This window comes from Lissotriton vulgaris, chromosome 4_1, assembly GCF_964263255.1.
Source record: "Lissotriton vulgaris chromosome 4_1, aLisVul1.2, whole genome shotgun sequence".
Lineage (NCBI taxonomy): Eukaryota > Metazoa > Chordata > Amphibia > Caudata > Salamandridae > Lissotriton > Lissotriton vulgaris.
Window position 1 is genome coordinate 38,993,404 of NC_141691.1, and position 18,891 is coordinate 39,012,294.

Genomic DNA, 18,891 nt, shown 5'->3' on the forward strand with positions numbered 1-18,891 from the left:
ATCGTCACGGAACCTCAGACCCTCCTTTTGCCCTTACATAGGCAATTACTCAGTCTATATCAGAGTCTAGTTCTATACTCATCAGGTCAGTGACATGTTGTTGTATCATCATCCTTTCTCGTGCCTTTTCTCCAAACGCAGGTGGTTTCCTAAAACAGGTTGCAGCACAAAGGCCACACAGGGCTGGACCACACTGGATAATCAGGCAGCATGAGAAGAGGAATACTAAGATGACACCAATGACCATTAGAACCTTCCATCCCCACGCTGAGATCAGAGTCCAAACCCACTCCATAAAGGACCAGTTTCCCTTGTCTACATGTATAGAGTCGGAAATCTTGTGTAGCTTAGAGATCGCCTCATAGACTGTTGGAGCATTATTAGGAATAAAGACACAGCAGCTCGATTGGATCATTCTGCATACCCCACCTCGGTCTGCAAGGATAACGTCTAAAACCATACGGTTTTGCAACGTCATGAGTCTATCCGCCTGAAGCTCAGCTGTTAGATTGCTAAGGGCACCAGCAGTTTCGGTAATAGTAGATTCAACTACCCGTGTTAGCTGACGTATGTTTCTACTATTGGCCATAGGCCCCCAGAACGGAAGGAAGCCTTTGAAAAAGTCTCCAGCTTCCTGACCAGCAGTATCTTCTTTGCTGAAGACACCTCTCGCTACTCTGGTTCTGTGGTAATCAGATGAAGCAGTGTATGTTGGAGGCAACAATCGAGCAATATAGCATGAACCTGAAAAGTCTGCGGGCAACCATGTATAAGCTCGGTCTTGACAAATGAAATAGGTACCCCTAGCAGTGAGGAAGGCAGGGGAAGAGTTAGCCGGAAACACATAAGTCTCAACGCACTCACTCCTCCCTAGCTGAGCTCTCGGATTTCTCCCATTACCTTGCAAACAGACCTGACCTCGGTGAGGTACGACCCAGATTGGAGTTGAGCTTTTACGCTTACTTTCTCCTAAACTAAGGCGATACTCTGAAGTATTCCAACTCAAATACACTCGTAGTTCGTCTCTAGGGTATGATGGAGTATTATTGACATCCTTGATCATGTCAATAATTCCCTGGACTAAAGCTTTGTTGGCAGAGTTATATTTAGTGGAACGTGGTGGACGTGGAGGATAGGTCTCAAGGGCATAAGCAAAGATGGTTTGAAGGGCCTGAAATGATCCATTGTAGCTGAAAGGCAAAACCAGATAGGGAATACCTTTATCCATAGTGTGGGGTATCAAGCCACACACCCAGCAGTCTGTAGTGTTAACTACCAGTTGGTGTTGGTGCAAGAGCTGTACAAAAGTGTTGTTAATGAACTCTGTACGTCGTGCTTGCTCATGTTCAGGAAACGAGTGAAAAGAGTGTATAGAAGAAACAGTAGAAGTAACAGGATCAAGGGGAGGTACTGTAGTAACTGGCACAAAAATCAGATTTATACTAAAGACTATTCCACCCACCAATGTTGCTAAAATAATCACAAATGTAACGGCACATTGCATCAAAAAGCATTTGCTACGAAGAATTTTGTACAGTCTGTTTCTGCGAACATAAATCACATTTTCTCGTTGCAGCGCAGGAAGCTCCATCTTCTACAATCCGCTCGCGACCACTGATGATGTGTACGTAGATGAAAATGCCTCTGTCAGCCCTGGGAGTTCCCAAAACCAACAGAAAGATCGACCTTGTGTCAGACCCCTGCAAATTCAAACTAGGCACACAGCCACGACCCTACGGCTACCCAGACGGCAAGGCAATTTAAAAACAATAAACAATAGCAAACTTCCTGGCTGAAAAGCAAAAGTTCAATATATCAAAATTACAATATGCAGTTGCCTGCTTTATTAGTCCTTTTTATGGCTTCTAAGGTTGTATCTCTTCTTTGTTGGTACTGTCTGATCGGAAAATAGTGTATCACTAGCAGCTGTTGCAGAGTTTAAGTTCGCAGGTAACAAAGTGTCTTCTGATGCTGGAGACAAATGTTCAATGTTCGAAGGAGTTTTCTCAGGAAGAGAGTCAGGTTTCAAAGTGTCAGTAATCAAATCGGCATCACTGGAAGGGATAAATTTCGGGGTGATTTCAAATTCGGAGGCACCAATTCCCTTCTTCACCCAGTCGTCAAAAGGCAGCGGCAACGGAACACGCTTTACGTGAGAAGCGTGGATCCAGTTCTTGCGGCCAGCAACACGTACAGCTGTCCTCGTTGCCAGCAGGACCTGGAAGGGGCCGATGTAGCGAGGCTGAAGATTCTTTGTCCTCGCGAAGTTCCGGACCACAATGAAGTCACCCGGTTTCAGTTGATGCCCTGGACTCTCCGGAGGCTTTGGTAGTGCATCGAAGACCTGTTGATGAATAAGACTCAATTTAGCAGTCAAGTCGTAAAGGTAGTCTATCAACATAGGATATTCAATGGAGTAAAATTGTTTAGGCCTTGGCACACCCCAAATATTTGCCGGGCGGCCAAACACAATCTCGTATGGAGAAAGCCCTATTCTAGAATGCACTGTTGCTCTCGTTGATAACAAGGCCAAAGGAAGTGCGTCTGGCCAAGCCAAACTTGTGGAAGCTTGTATTTTGGCTATCTTCAGCTTGAGGGTGCCATTATAACCCTCCACTAGACCAGCTGACTGGGGATGGTTCGCACTATGAAATTTTTGTTTCAAACCTAGGCCTGCACATACACTCTGCATAACTTTCCCTACAAACTCATTTCCGTTATCTGACCATACAATCCGTGGCATTCCAAATCTAGGGAAATATTCTTTGAGAAGAATTTTGGCAGTTGATAAGGCGGTATTGTCCTTCAGTGGGTATGCTTCTATCCACCTGGAAAAAGCACAAACCACCACCAGGACGTATTTCAAGTTATTACAGCGTTCCATGTGAATGAAATCTAACTGAATCACTTCAAAGGGACAGGAAGGAGGAGCGAAATGACCAGCTGGAGTTGGAGTTCCCTTACCAGGGTTATGCATCAAGCACACCATACAATTTTTCACCACTCTCTCTGCACACTTATTGATCCCATCATTCTTCCAGACTGGAGCCAACATTTTACAGATACCTTTAGAACTTATATGCGCTACTCCGTGCGCCATTGTCACTACTGCAAGCACATACGCATCCGGCAACATCCAACGTTGTTGCTCTGTCAAATCAATCCAACATCCATTCGAGTCCAACTTGCCCGTACTTTCTCTCCATACACGTTTCTCTTTCTCAGTCGCTTCTCTCTGAATCTCCTTCACACTTTCCATTGTATCTTCACACATCCCAGACTCAGCGATCCATCTTGCAGACGTTGCAACATACATTCTACTCATCACATCTCTAGCTGTCTGTTTAGCAATTTCATCAGCAAAAGCATTCCCACGTCCAACATCATCCGTGATTGCTTCATGAGCACTGCACTTCACAATCGCAACTTCAGTCGGCAAGGTTAGAGATTCCAACAAGTCGTTAACTAACTGACCATGTTGAATCTTAGTCCCATGGGACGTAATGAAACCTCTTTCTCTCCACAACCGGCCAAAACTATGGGCTACGCCAAATGCGTACTGACTATCTGTGAACACATTCACTCTCTTTCCCTCAGCTAAAACACATGCTCTCGTTAGAGCTATTAATTCTGCAGCTTGGGCAGAATTCTGACTCACTCTTGCAGTCTCCACAATCGTCTTCAAAGTTGTCACCGCATAAGCAGCAGTCACATCACCATTCTCCAATTTAAAACATGACCCGTCCACATATAGCGTACCATCCGGATCGAGTAACGGAGTATCTTTAAGGTCAATGCGTCCTTTTGTCTCTTCCTCCGTTTTAAAATAACAGTCATGTGGCTCAGAATCACTCGACTCTTGATCAGTCGGCAACAGTGTTGCTGGATTCAATACATTACATCTTTTGATCTGAATATGACTCGCTAGTAGTGTCAGTTCGTAACCAGATAATCTCGCACTGGTAAGGTGTTGTGTCTTCGTTCGGTTCATGAGTGTATCCACTGCATGAGGAACCATGACCACTAGCATGTTGTTCATCACCAAACCAGCAGATTGCCGAATGGAAGCCGCAGCTGCCGCTGTAGCCCTCAAACAACTAGGCAACGCTCTAGCTACCGGATCTAATGTTGATGAGAAATACGCACAGGGGCGTTGTTTATCACCAAACTTCTGTGTCAGGACACTCAACGCGCAACCTTCTCTCTCGTGAACGTAGAGCGTGAATGGTTTACTGTAATCAGGTGTACCCAATACAGGAGCTGAACACAAGGCTTTTCGTAATTCGGTAAAGCTCTCTTGACATTCATCAGACCATGGTACCGGACTCGGAACATTTTTCCCAGTCAAAGCTACCAATGGTTTCGCTAAAAGAGAAAAATTTGGAATCCACTGCCTACAGTAGGAGGTAATACCTAAAAAGGCACGTACTTCTCTCTGTGTGCGTGGAACACTCATTTGCGTAATTGCTTTTATTCTTTCTGGGGTCAACTTCCTTCCCTCCTTTGACAAGAGATGACCTAGGTAGGTCACTTCTTGGCAGCAGTATTGCATCTTGGAAGGTGATACTTTGTGATTCAAATCAGACAAATGATGTAACAACGATACTGTAGCTGCTTTGCAAGTTTCCTTGTCATCGGCAGCCACTAAAAGATCATCTACGTACTGTACTAGTGCAGAACCTGGAGGAAGGACAAAAGAATCTAGCTGACTTTTTAATGCTTGACTGTAAATAGATGGACTCTCACAGTAGCCTTGTGGAGCGCGTTTAAATCTGAAGCTTCGACCTCCTAGACAGAAGCCAAAAATATCCCTGCTTTCCTCGGCTATCGGAATGCTGAAAAAGGCATTCTTCAAGTCGATGACTGAGAACCAATTGGCTGTAGCAGGAATCAATGTTAACAAGGCAGTAATGTCTGGAACCACAGGAAACTGCGGAACCACAATCTTATTAACTTCTCTAAGATCTATGACAAACCTATATACTGGAGGTTTCGTAGGATCAGTTCGTTTCAGAATTGGCAATACAGGACTATTACAAACATTTCCTCGAGTTTCTTCAACCACACCTTTCTTAATCAAATCTTGCACAATCAATAAAAGTGCACGTTCTCCTTCACTCGATATTTTATATTGTGGAATTCTGGGAAATTTTACATTTGCTTTCAAAGTTACTACATACGGTGGTATTTCCAAAAGGCCTACATCATTAGGACCAGTCGCCCAAAGAGAATCAGGGAGTGAGCGCAGCTCCGGCGGGAGTGCGTCCATTGACAAGTACATCGGAGAAGTGAGTCTTTTACCCAAAGTAAGCTGTACTCCTTCCGGAGAACAGTACAATGTCGCATATAGTCGTTTTAACAAATCTAAACCAAGCAGATTTTCATTACAACCTGTCGTCAAAATCAAGGGTGCTTTCAATTGGCATGGTCCAACAGAAATAGACAAAGGATTAGATATCGGGTTGTAAACAGGGGCGCCTGAAAAACCTACGGAAACATTCGTTGAGCCAGACAAAGGTGCGCCAGGGAGTTTCGCATGAATTATAGAACTTTTTGCGGCACCAGTATCCAACAGAAACGGTTCGACTACACCTGATGTTGCTACTGCGACATAAGGCCCACTCTGATCCACTGGAACTGATACTACTCCCTCTCTCTGTCCATGGCTGTCCTAGTACCCATTTTGCTGGAATCCCTCATCAACTTCACAATAATCCTCAACAAGATATTGCTGAGATCTATTCTGTTGAGCTGACTGTACGTTTCGTTGATCAAAGTGATTAGAGGGACGATCATTCGTTTGCGGAGGCATAGCACCTCGCCCTCGACCTCTAGTATTCTGCGCATAACCACCACGACCTCTCTGAGCTGCTGCTGCATTATTTTGCGCTAGAATCGGACATTCATTCTTGTAGTGACCCTCTTTCTTACAGTACGCACACTGATTCCACTGATATTGGGGCCTGGTTGAATTATAATCTGTCCTTTGATACGAATTCTGTTGCATATTAGTCTGATTCGTGCGAGGCGGATACGCCTGCTGTAAAAGAACTTTAGTCTTTAAATCTTTCGTTTTCTTCTCTGATTTCTCCTTTTCCTCTTTATCCCTATTTTCGTAGTACTGTGCAGTCGCAAGTATTTGCGCAGTCGTGGATACAGCCCACGCACTCTCTGAATCCTTTAATTTATTGCATAATTCAGGTAACAAATTATGCACAAATTTATCGACAAACAGTCTCTGTCCACCTTCAGTACTCATATCCTGACCACTATGGTCTACAAAAGTCTCTTCGAACCTCGTGAAGAAGTCGGAGACACTTTCATCTTTCTTTTGCTTGCATGCGGACAATTTATCCCAATTAACACGCAATGCGGGCATCAGAGTCTTCATTAAATCAATTATTCTACCTGGAAGATTAGCAATTAGGGGTTCGGGTTTTGCACCACCCGTTTGCTGACCATCTGCTGCAGTGATAGCTGCCCAATCACCACCTAAGGCTGCTTGATGATCCTCTCTACGAATTTTAGCCCACACTGGTTGTGGAACTACATTGCCAAATAGCATGTCAATGTCTGCCAAATTCATTATACAAGCTTCAACTGTCTGTGTCAATTCCTTGTAATATCCGGCCGGGTTCTTACGCGGATCTGGTAAGGCCTGTTTCACTGCTAGTACTTCTGCTCGCTTCCATGGAATGTGTATCCACACTCGTTGGAACTGTGCTGGAGCAGCTGCAATACCCGCAACCGCATCAGCTTGCACCGCTTCGCGCCAAATTGGAGGAACCTCCCTCATAGGATATTGGCGACTTAGCTTCATTCTACCTTTTTCTAAATCTCTCGGCGAACGAAGAGATGGATCATTCCTAAAACTCAAAATAAGTTCCATCGCTTCCTGTATTTTATCACCCACTATCATTCCTGCAGCAAACTCTTTTTGCACCTTAATTAAATCTTCCAAGTCTGATTCGACATCATCTTCCTCTATTTCCTCACGTAACAACGAGCACATCTCATCGAAGACGTATCGTTGCGTTGGTTCCTTCCACTGCATAAATGTATCTAATACATCTCTCGTATTATATCTTCTAACTTTCGTAATCCATCTGAGAGCCGTGGAATCTAAAACTCCCCGTTCTTCAGTACTTGGTAGCTGACTACGTCTCTGAACTGAATCAGAAGTAGTAGTCTTAATTAAGGATTTATATAAAGGAGACAGAATATTAGCAACAGAATCAGTTATTTTTCGACGTACAGAAAGTGGAGTTAACATACTCGCAGACGTAGAGAACACAGTAGAGGTAGGAACAGATTGCGAAGCAGTAGGAGTATCGATGAAAATAGTTTGTGAAGTAGTAGGTGTAAGCGAGACAGATACAGGTATAGAAGTCGGCAACCCAGGAAAAGGAGGAGCCGTAGGAACATTCACATTAACCACAGGAGGTACAGGAACTAGATTCTGAGGAACAAGAATACCAGGTTGTCCAGCAACCGGCAATTGAACATTCGGTATAAGTTGGGCCGCAGCACTTTGTGCGTACGGTGGAGGTGAACGTAACAGATAAGACAACAGAGGATCGTTTTCGGGGTCCTCCAGTATCTTAGCTGTTTTCGATGGCAAGGCAGGGTAGCACTTGTCAATCGCTAAATTATGCTCTCTAATTGCTACGTCTATAGCCTTTTCGCACTCATTATCTTGCAGTTGTTTAGTTGCTTGCTCTAGAGTTAACTCCTCTTGCTCTTTTTGTTCTTTCTTCAACCTTTTCATTTCTCTCTGTTTAGATTCTTTTCGCCAGTAACGGAAAGAATCAAACATTGCCGGCCGGGCTTTCTTACTAAACAGTTTCGCTTCTAAATTATCAAGGATCTCGGGCTCAAAACTACCATGTAGTGGCCAACTAAGGACACCATCCTTCTTACAATAACGGACCCACACCTCGTTATAGGATATAGGACCCACTCCAAATTTGCAATATAGATCATAAAGGGGAGTCCCAATCGGAGGAACCAGACAGGAATCCTCCAATCGTGAGTCACTGTTGCAACTAAAACAAGACAACATTTTCCGACTTACCATTTTCAGTCTGGAACACAAAACAAACAAAACACGAAACAGATATGTGCACTTGAACCAAGAACTTAGGCCTACCAAAACCAAACTAATGTATCGATACCCAAACTGAACCAAATAGATTATCGTAACCAGAACAACTAGTGATAATCTTACAAAACCAAACCAAACCAAGAACCGATCAAGGATTTTTAACAATCCTCACAAAGTAACCAGCTGGCTATTACTAAATACTTAACTGAGGCACTGAAGACGTCACCAAGGAGAAACCCGTCACGTTTCGCTGTACTAAAGCTGCACCTCGGGTCCAAGACAGGGCGACGGTCAAGGCAACGGCCCACTGCAGCCGTCCTGAACGGGAACCCTCGTGGAAGAGAACTTCAGGGCCACTTTTGCGATATGCCGGGATCGATGAAGTGGGGCGCCTCCCTCAGGAATCTTCACACGAAGCTTCTCGAACTCTTCAGGCTTTTGGACCGGTACCGAATGACGTCGCCCCACTATGGGCGCCAATTGGAGTTCTGGACTTTTTGGTTCCGTCCAGAGGTGTCAGGGAACAACACCCAAAGACCCCGGAGTTCCACCTGCCTTGGTGCGCAAATGAACAGAAACACGGGCTTCTCGAAGGTGGCGTCAAAGACCAAAGGTTTATTACTGCAGGGACACAGAAATCACAGAATCTACACACGGGCAGAATCTAGGAGACTGTTCGATTTGTACATTGTGGGTTGCTCCTTATATACCAAAAATTGTGCTTCAGGCAAATATTTCACATGTCAGTACATTCCCAAACCTTTGTGTCTTAAACAATAAATATTTGGCGTTACACAGGAACTGTCGATAATATCTGATGCCAAACATCACGAAGAGGGGTTCCCACTAGTCCATCACAATCCCTTGTCAATATTGCATTCAAGAGCCGGGCCGCCTCATCGTAAAGTTCGTTACCTCCCCCTAATAAAGGCCCAGAAGGAAAGGAGCAGAGCCAGGTGCAGAAGATAGGAAAGCGGGATAAGAGATGTTTGTGGGTTGTAAATGGGCAAGGCTACCGGCTTCGGCCGCCTAATCATGATCGGGACAATGGACACAAGAACCAGTTCAGGTGGGCTGGCCTCGGGCAGAGGAGGCAGCCTTTGTCGAGTCATGCAGCATCAGCGTGATCTGGTTTAAGGTGTACGTGCCATGAAAGAGGTGAATCTCCGGCTAAGGCTACGTGTCCTTAATCAAAATGGAGTGATCAGAGGCTATTGCATATGTGAGGGCAAGGAAACACAAAATGGCGGCCATGATCTAAGATGGATGCCATGGGTAGATCAGAAATGTGTTCATAACAGGAGTGCTCTTACTCGTATCGTAGCGAAAACACTAGGATATGCTAAATGGATCATTTGCGGTTCGCTGATACTAATATTATGTATTTCCGACAAACTTGAAAACACGGGTTCAAATCGTCACGGAACCTCAGAGGCCACCAGCCACATGGCTAGGCCCAACAACAGGAAGCCCACCCTCAAAAACACATTTCCCAACTCAATCCAATGCCATCCATGCCCTAAATGATGCTTGAAAATGAAATACATTAGAAAAAGCCAAAGAAACAGTTGCTTCATCATGCACCCACCCATGAGGCCATGACTAGCTCTGGGTCTACTGACTACTACTACCCACAACATTTAAAAAAAAGGAATGATAGTTACCAAAATTACATTGCAGTTGTGACATTGAAAATCCTCAAATCCAATGGCAAGGATGCAGCAGACACAAAGAGTGATTTTTCCAGCTCAAAAACCAAAGGCAGAATGAACAGGAGATTGACAAAGCACTGGGAGGAGCCTGCTGGACAGGAACAGCACGTTGAAGATTTGGTGGCGCTTCCTCCCTCTCCCCCATTTTAAAAAAGGACTCCTTGCACAAAAATGGACAGCCAAATGTCAATCTGAGGATTTTTTTTCATCCAAATCATCATTTGCAGAAGGTTTTATGCTGCTAGAGCTTATATCCTTCTCCAAATTGAAAGATTTACATGTTCGAGTTCCCAATAAGCATGGGCGGAAAATCCGTTCCGCTTGCGGATTTTGCGGATTTTCGGTAAATTCGCGATCCGCGAACGCTCGCGAATTTACCGAAAATCTGCAAATTCGCATGCACCGGATTTTTTTTTCTTGGTGATACAATTTTGCGGCGTGCGGCGTAAGTTCGCAATTGCGAACATGTAGGTGCGGCGGGCAGCAACAATCTCTCACTCGCGAAATTACAAAATTTGCAATTCTGCACAAGAAATCCACTAGCAAGCAGCATAGACCTTCTGAAAATGATGATTTTTATCAGAATAACTCCTCAGGTTGACATTTGCCTGCCATTTTTTGGATTTGAGGCCTTTTGACTTTCTTTGGATCACTATTGGATTAGAAATCAACTTTCACAAGTAAGTTTGTTTGGGGCATTACATTTGCTGTTCTACAGAAAAACGAGTTTTACTAAACTGAAAGCACTCAGCAGGTGCAAAAGTTAAAATTCATCATTAGTAACCATTCCCTGTAGTGCTTCCTGACTGGGGCCCCTCCAGGGTTCAGTTGCTAGTTGCAACAATTGTATGACCCTGCTCTGACCCTCACAGCCGGATAATAGAATAGCTACAAGTAGGCCACAAAGGTCCTGGAAAAAAAAATTGCACTGCAACAGAAAGCAAATTACAGATAAGGAAGCAGGTGCCAGACTGGAATTTTAAAACAGTGACACATTAATAAATCAACCCCAAATTAATTCATGTCAGTTGAAGCAGGGCAGGTGTGCTTGCTTTTTTCCCCCATAATCTACAGTCATGATGATGAACCAGAGGTTGGCATTGATGTACCAGAGGGTGGCATGGGTGAAACAGAGGGTGGCAGTGTTGAAACAGAGGGTGCTGTGAATCTGTGATCATGAACCAGACGTAGAAACAACATAGTCGCGACCGTTGCGTGCCGACAAGTAAGTTCGCAATTGCGAACTGGTACAAAATCCTTGCGAACTGGCAGAAACCCTTGCGAACACTATAAAAACAAAAAAATCAGCATATTCGCGAGAATTCGCGGATTTTGCGGATTGTGAGTTCGCAAATACGCAAATTTGCGAATGCCAGATTAGCAAAATTCGCCCATGCTTAGTTCTCAAGCTTCACATTACTTCCGCCGGATGTCGATGGTGCATCCAAAATAACGTCTTTACGTTCTCTCGCTTCCTGTCGCGTTGGATATGACGTGTTCGGGTTCTCTCGCTCCTTGTTGCGTTCCATATCTCGTGTTCGCGTCCCCACTCTCTCCCTCGCGGTGAAGAAAGATGTGTCCTAGATTTCATACTCTTGTGATGCATGATCGCGAGACAAATGACGTGATCGAGGGATAGCGCAAAATGGCTATCAACAATCCACCATCTCCAGGTAAGTTGATCGCGCACGCGAGAATGTATTTTTACAGCACAAGCATGAAAAAAAATTCTGGTACGCTGCAGATCGGGAAAATCTTGGCATTTTCGCGCTCTCCGCGGAAAGCGAAAATTTTATATTTTCACAATTTCCGCAAGCGGAACAGAATTTGATGCCCAGGCTTAGTATTCACCCCAGTACAGAGATCTGGTCCTAAGTCCATTGTTTCTTTGCTCACCATGCCATTCCAGTTTGGACCAGCTATGTGCAAATCAGTCTTGACCCTTCGCCCAATGGCAACAGTCCAGCCCAAACTGCCAGCCCTGGGGTGGCATGGTGAGCAAAGGAACGATCGTTTTAACCTAGATCTCTTGACCGGGGGTGAATGTATTATTGTTCAGCATTTCGCCCATCATTTGTTTGCGTAGCACTGTTTGTGATATGTGTCAGTGACCCGGAGGTAACAAGTTAAAATGCAGGCAGTGCTGGCAGCCCTTTCAGACCTCTGTTGTTGATGAAAAATCACTGTTGCATGTGGTTATTTTAACCCCTTCGCTGCGGCGGCTATTCCGCCGCAGCGCTAAAGGGGCGGGGCGGCCGCGCGGCCGCCGCATGCTGGTGACAGAACCGCTCCGTCACCAGCTACAGTTGAGCTCTGCTGGTGACGGAGCGGTTCCGTCATGACCCGCCCCGCTCTTTAGAACGCCCGCGCAGGCGCGAAATCAGCGCCGCGCAGGCGCGGCGGCCGGGCCATGACGGAACCGCTCCGTCATCAGCACAGCTCAACTGTAGCTGATGACGGAGCGATTCCGTCATCAGCATGGAAGGGGTTAACAAAGCCTTTCATGATGACATACCTCATTTGCCACTTGAATAATGGACACCATAAATATTCACTACATTTTTGCACCAGTGAAGGATGAAATGCTTGGTTAGTCCTGCCAGGGTTGTAATTTAAGATCTGCAGGTTACTCGCTGACTCTGCCACATGTGCTCAACCCTCTGAGCTATATTTCTGTATGCGGCCTTGATGCCCACGGGCACCATGCTCATGTGGTAAAATGACATATCATGTGGTGTTTTATGTAAAACACTATCTTTATGAAGAGTTTTTTTATTTATTTGGTATTTTTCTAAAGCTCAAAAAGGGATATTCAAGCTCTAGTCAAAATGAAGAATAAGAAAGCACCAAACTAAACAAAAGTAGGGAACAGGGGAAGAACATGTCAAGAAGAGACACACAGCTAGCTAGAGAACAGCCATATTCTCAGTGAGCTCTGAAATATGTCAGTGTGTCCTTCAAACACAGTTTTGATCGAAGGACTTTTCAGTGGATGGCTGCAAAATAGGTAAAGGATTGTCTGCCAGTTCTGGCATTCGAGATACATCTCAAGACCATGGTGGCCTGATTGGACAACCTGAGCGCTCTAGAGGGACAGTTAAAACAGACTTTATTCCTGAAGTTATTGGCACCTGTATTGTAAAAACTCCCGGTGCCAGGGCCCGGCCGGGAGCCCAGAGCAGCCCTGACAAGTTAGTTGGACTGCCCTGTGAAGCACTGCAGTTAAACAAAACTGGACCCCAGCACTACTGCTTTTGTTATTGGAGCCCCCACCTCTCCAATCCTGCCTCCCGGGGAACCGCCTGATCCCCGCTACCGCCAGTCCAGCCCTGCCCAGCGCACATCGCAGAGCAATATAAAATCACATCTCTTATGTACAAGAAGCCAGTGAAGGGACTTTAAGCTTAAGTGTTCTTACAGAAGCTCTGTTGGAAAAATTACAAATCATACAAGCATCTACAATTGTATTACTTTGCAGTCATGTGTGAGGAGATAATCAGACATTTCGGCATGTAGGGCATTCCCATAATCAATGCCCAAATTATGATTTTACGGTGACGGATAGGAATTCCACAGAAAATCTTGCAACGTGACCACATGATTCCAAGGCATCTCCCACACACTGAATTTGCCGGATCTTTCATAGAAATGTACTTATCAACCAAAAAGCCTCAGGGTCTGATTCACAAAGGTAAACCTACTCTTTTGTGTAAGTTGACAGAGCAATGTTACGTGTAGTATTTTTATGACTGAAATGTCTCCTCACTCGTGGCGCAGATGCCACACATATAAAGATTGGCAAAGATTGCTGTGTGAATTGAAAAAAATTGTAAACGTATAACAAAAGTGTACGTTTACCTTTGTAAATCGGGACATACATTCTTACTTGCTTTATTGGGGCTCAGAACCAAATCCAAAGTGTTCCGCCATGAAGTGCAATTCCAAAAGGAATCAGCCTTTCTAAACAGGAGTACCTCTGTTTTGTTTTCATTAAGTTGCAAGCTTCAAAGCACGAAAGAGGAACACCAGCAATGCTGCCATACTTCAAGGATTACTACTTCAGGATCCAGCATGTCAGCCATAAAACATAGGTAACTCTTCCATCATCAGCAAATCAGTCATAGACCATGGGCCAGTCTTACAGCACCAGCAATGCAGCCATGTCTCAGTGTCCATACATGTTCAAGAACAGTAGATGTTTCAGCACCCAGGCAAATGTGCTGCAAACCTAAATACCTATATAAGGTCCCAGAGGCGAGACCAATTGCATTGCAAATGCTTGTGTAAAGTTTCATCCCAATGACCCGGGGAGCATGCTAAGGGTGGTCTTCTTAGTCTAGTCTCCCTTAAGATCCCCTGTACTTCTGTGTTGGTGCCAAATACCTTGCATCATTTGTTATTGTGAGTTAGTATTTAAAATACCCCCCTTCTTAATGGTGAATGTTTATAACTCCTCTGATAGGAGCACATAAACAGAACACATCCTAGTGTTTAAGTGCCTTTTGGAAAGCCATGAGGAGAAAATGTCTGCCTACTGTTAGAAATGGGAATCTCTAGTTAACAGAGTAGGTACCTTTGTCCAAGAAGGAACCCTTCTTCCTAGTCAGGATGAGGGAGTTACACTCCTAAGATAACCATTGCTCACCCCCTTGGTAGCTTGGCACGAGCAGTCAGGCTTATCTCAGAGGCAGTGTGTAAAGCATTTGCACATAACCAACAGTAATACAGTGAAAACACTACAAAAGGACACCACACCAGTTTAGAAAAATATCCAATATTTTTATATATCCAAAACAAGACCAAAACAGTAATAATCCACAATACAGTACTTAAGGTATATTGTGCAAGAATACTTGAAAAATACAGTTCCTTGAAGTTGGTAGCTCCATCAGGGGCTACCACAGCATTGTGAATAACAAATCCCAACAGTTCTGGCTGACCGCAGCGTCGTGGGCCAGCTATGGTGTCAGTATGACCCGCAAAACAGTACCTTTAGAAATGTAGGGAACAGCGATGTCTCATTGAGCTCCGATGAGCTGGCATTAGCAGGCATTGGTTCCGGAAGTCAGTGCAGGAGTCATTGGGCGCTTGGAGTTACACACATTGCAGATCGAACTCCTTGAGGTTGAAGTCGGGAGTGCCAGCATCGGTAGGCTTTGGGTGCTATGGTGCGAAGTGCAGTGGTGCGGTGTGCGGTGTCCTCAGGTCGTGGTGCAGGCAGCGGCTCGGTGATGGTCATCCAGAAGTATCGGTGAGACACCAGGGCTGCGGTGCAAAGTGATGTGGTGCTCGCCGTGGTGCTGCAGGTCACAGTGCCAGCAATGGCGTAGTCGTGGTTGAAGTAGTCTATGGTGCCAAGGCTACTGTGCGGGATGAGGATGGTGCGTTGTGTAACTTACGAGCGGTGCCCTCGAACCACGGTGCAAGCAGTGGCGTCGATGTCGGAGTGGAGCGGCATCGTCGGGGATACCAAAGTGGCGTTGTGAAGTGCGGCGGTGCAAAGGGTGGTGCCCACAGGTCACGGTGGAAGCAGTGGCTCAGTAGCGACATCGAGTGACATTGTTGGTGAGACCAGGGTTGCTTTCTCTTCTTTTGCAGCATGAAACATACAGTCCCTAGTGCTGACTGGTAGAATATCGTGAAGTCTTTGCTGTTCCTGAGACTTCTGGAACAGGGGAAATCTCTACCTCAAGCCTTTGGAGAAACTCAATAAAGAATTTGAAGAAAGTACAACACAGACCCTTCACTGCCCAAGACAGAAGCAACCACTGCAAGCAAAGTGGTAGAAACTCCTCACAGCCTCCCAATTCTTCTTCTTGGCACCCTCATTAAAAGATGCATTTTAACATTCTGAGTTTAGATATACTAAACTTTATTTTCCTACTTGTTCCCAGGGGTAGTTACATTTATAAGATGTTATAAGAAAACTCCCCATTCTATCCTTTGGGAACAGGTAGCCTTCCAATAGTGAAAAATGAAACTGACAGTATTTCACTGTCAGGACATGCCACATACTCCAGGTCATGTCCTACTTTTCACAAACACTGCACCCTGCCCACAGGGGTGCCTTGGGCCTTCCTTATGGGTGACTAATATGTAAGAAAAGGGAGGAGTAGGGCCAGGCAAGTGGGCTCTCTTTCCAAGTTGACATGGCAGTAGTAGACTGCACATAGATACTGCAGTGGCAGATCTGAATTACATTTACAGGCTGCACAGTTAGTGCTGCAGGCCCACTAACAGCATTTGATTTACAGGCACTGGACACGCACAGGGACTGACTAGTAAATAAAATATGCCAATCATGGAAACACCAATCCATATTAACAATTTACACAAGGAGGACTTGTACTTTAACACTGAACAGCAGTGAGAAAGTGCGCAGAGACTCTTAACCAGAAAAAACAGAGTCAAAACCAGCAGGTCAGAGAGCAAAAAGACTGGGCGAACACGCCAAAAAATGCCAAGTCTAACACCTAATGTCAGGTCATAATATTGGGTGACTTCATTGTACATCTATGTCAGCAAGGCTATGTTTTTGCAAAAGGACCACTAGATGTAACTCCTGCAGTAACGTATTGTGAACATTCAGAGCAAGGTAGCTTGTTGGAGGAGTTCCTGGCAGCTAGTAATTTGCACCGTCTGGAACAGACAAGGGAGGGTGAAGCTATTAATTCTTTTATAGGAAGGGGTTGCTCTTCTTCTATTGATGTTATTATTTCATGTGCTTTCCTTTCCTCTTTAGTTACATTTCTGTGAGTAACTTGGAATACCTTTTGTGACCACAACCCCATAATGCTGGTCCTGGCCTAGGAATTCTAATGGATAGCAAAGTAAAAAAAGGTCTGCCCAATAGCATCCTCAGTACTAAGGATCAGGTTCGAAGGCTGAAATGGGATAGGGTGATGTATAGGAGAGTGGCCTCTTTTTGCCTGACATCTGATGCAACCCTCTCTTGATGTGCCCTGGGTCCTTGCCAAGCAGGTTCTCAGGGTCTGTGTTATTTTCTCATATTGTACCTTTGTATCTACAATTGGCACATCCCTGGCCACAGGCAAGCCCCTTGTATAAAGGTACCATGGGTACCAAGGGCACTGGGACCAAGGAAGGCCACTGAGGACTGCAGCATCTATTGTGCTACCCTTAGAGGCCCTGCATCTTAACCTACACACTCTCTCACAGCAGGCTGCATGTTTTTGTGCAGAGAAAAGCGAAGAGTCGACATGGCACACAGCCCTGCCTACAAAACCATTGCCTAAGGCATAGGTGAGACCCCCTTCTAGCAGGGTGCACTATTCCTAAGGTGAGGGTACCAAGGCATGGGCCCTGTACCCCTACAGTGTCTAAGCCTATTCATAGACATTGTAAGTGTAGGGAAGCCATAGAGAGTATAATGTCTGGGAGTTGGTCACTATAACCCCAAAGCTCCATAGTGGCTTTACTAAAAACTAGGAAGTTTGGTAGCAAACATCTCAGCACAATTATCCCACACTGATACCTGTGTGGGATTTAATGCAAAATGCACTCAGAGGGCATCTTAGAGATTCACCCTGAAAACTGACGAGCTCTGGTGTGGTTCCTGAATGGCTGCCCGCCATTTCCACCACCAGAAAGCTTTCTAGACCCCTGGGTAATGGACCTCCACTCTCTGGGTCAAGACACAAAGCCCATCCTGAGTAGAGGTGTCATGACTCCTCCCCAATGATGGGCTGTACCCACAAAAGGGAAAGCTTCAAAGGCCTGCTGCCTTTGGACACTGTCCCTGATTTTTGCTGCCCCAGCAACTGGCTCCTACTGGTTCTGACCCCCACTTGGGTGGGAGAGTCGGTGGTAAATCCAAGTTAGAAAGAGAGGTATGCCTGCCGCTGCCAACCCCACCCCTCAGGAGAGGGAAGTGAGGTGAAGCACACATCTCAGAAAACCTCCATCCTGAAGATTAATGTAAATGTAAAAATTATAAATTGATACTTGTATAGCGCACTACTCACCCGCAAGGGTCTCAAGGCGCTTGTACGAATACCGCTGTGGAACCCATCCTGGCTTTCCCTGTGAGGCGACCACTCCTGGCCATCCCCAAGGTGGAGGCCAGGCATCCTTAGCATTGGGGGGGCCGTTGTGGAGATTAGGCAAGCTATTGCCCAGAGTTGCAGAGTGGGACTCCATGATTGGAATAGGCACCGAGGCGAGAATTATCAGGTCCGTGGAATGTTTGAGCCCAAGACCCGCCGATGCGGGGAATTGAACCCTGGTCCCGGGCTAGACATCTGCATCAGGGTCTGCCGCTCTAACCATTGAGCCACACTTCTCCACTGAATGAATGATGGGAGTCTTTTAACGCGCAACTTAGCCCAAGGGCATCAAGGCGCCTAGGCAGGTCAAATAATGTATAGACACCAGTGAGGAACCTACAAATACACTTCGGAAAAAAGCCAGGTTTTCAATGCTTTGCGAAACAAGACGAGTGAAGGTTGCCCTAGGAGTTCAGGGGAGAGGGAGTTCCATAGCCTGGGTGCAACAGTAGAGAATGCTCTGCCGCCCCATTCCCCTAAGGACCTCCAGAAGATTTTTGTTGGAGGAGCGAAAGGATCGACCGGGAGAGTAAAGGTGGATAAGTGACCTAAGACCCTCAGCACCTGTACCATTGAGGGCCCCATGGGCAAGACAAAGAATCTTGAAAGAGATCCTAGACTCAATGGGAAGCCAGTGTAAGCCTCTCCGAGCTGCTGTGGCTGAGGCCATTCTGGGTAAATTTAAGACCATTTTTGCCGCCGCATTCTGGACCATCTGAAGATGGAGTATAAGGCTTTTATTAATGCCCGCATAAAGGGCATTGCAGTAATCCAGTCTTGAGGCAACTAATGCCACAGTTGCCTGTTTCCGGGCATCAGGGGAAAGATAGTGGGCAATTTTTCTAGGAATCCTAATAATACCACAGTAGGTGGAGACAGTCCTACTGACCTGCCGGTCGAAGGAAAGAGTAGAATCCATCAACACCCCTAGGTTTTTAGCAAACTGACGGGGAGGAGGGCAGTCTCCAAGAGAGGCAGGCCACCAGTCGTTAGACCAGATATCCTGACA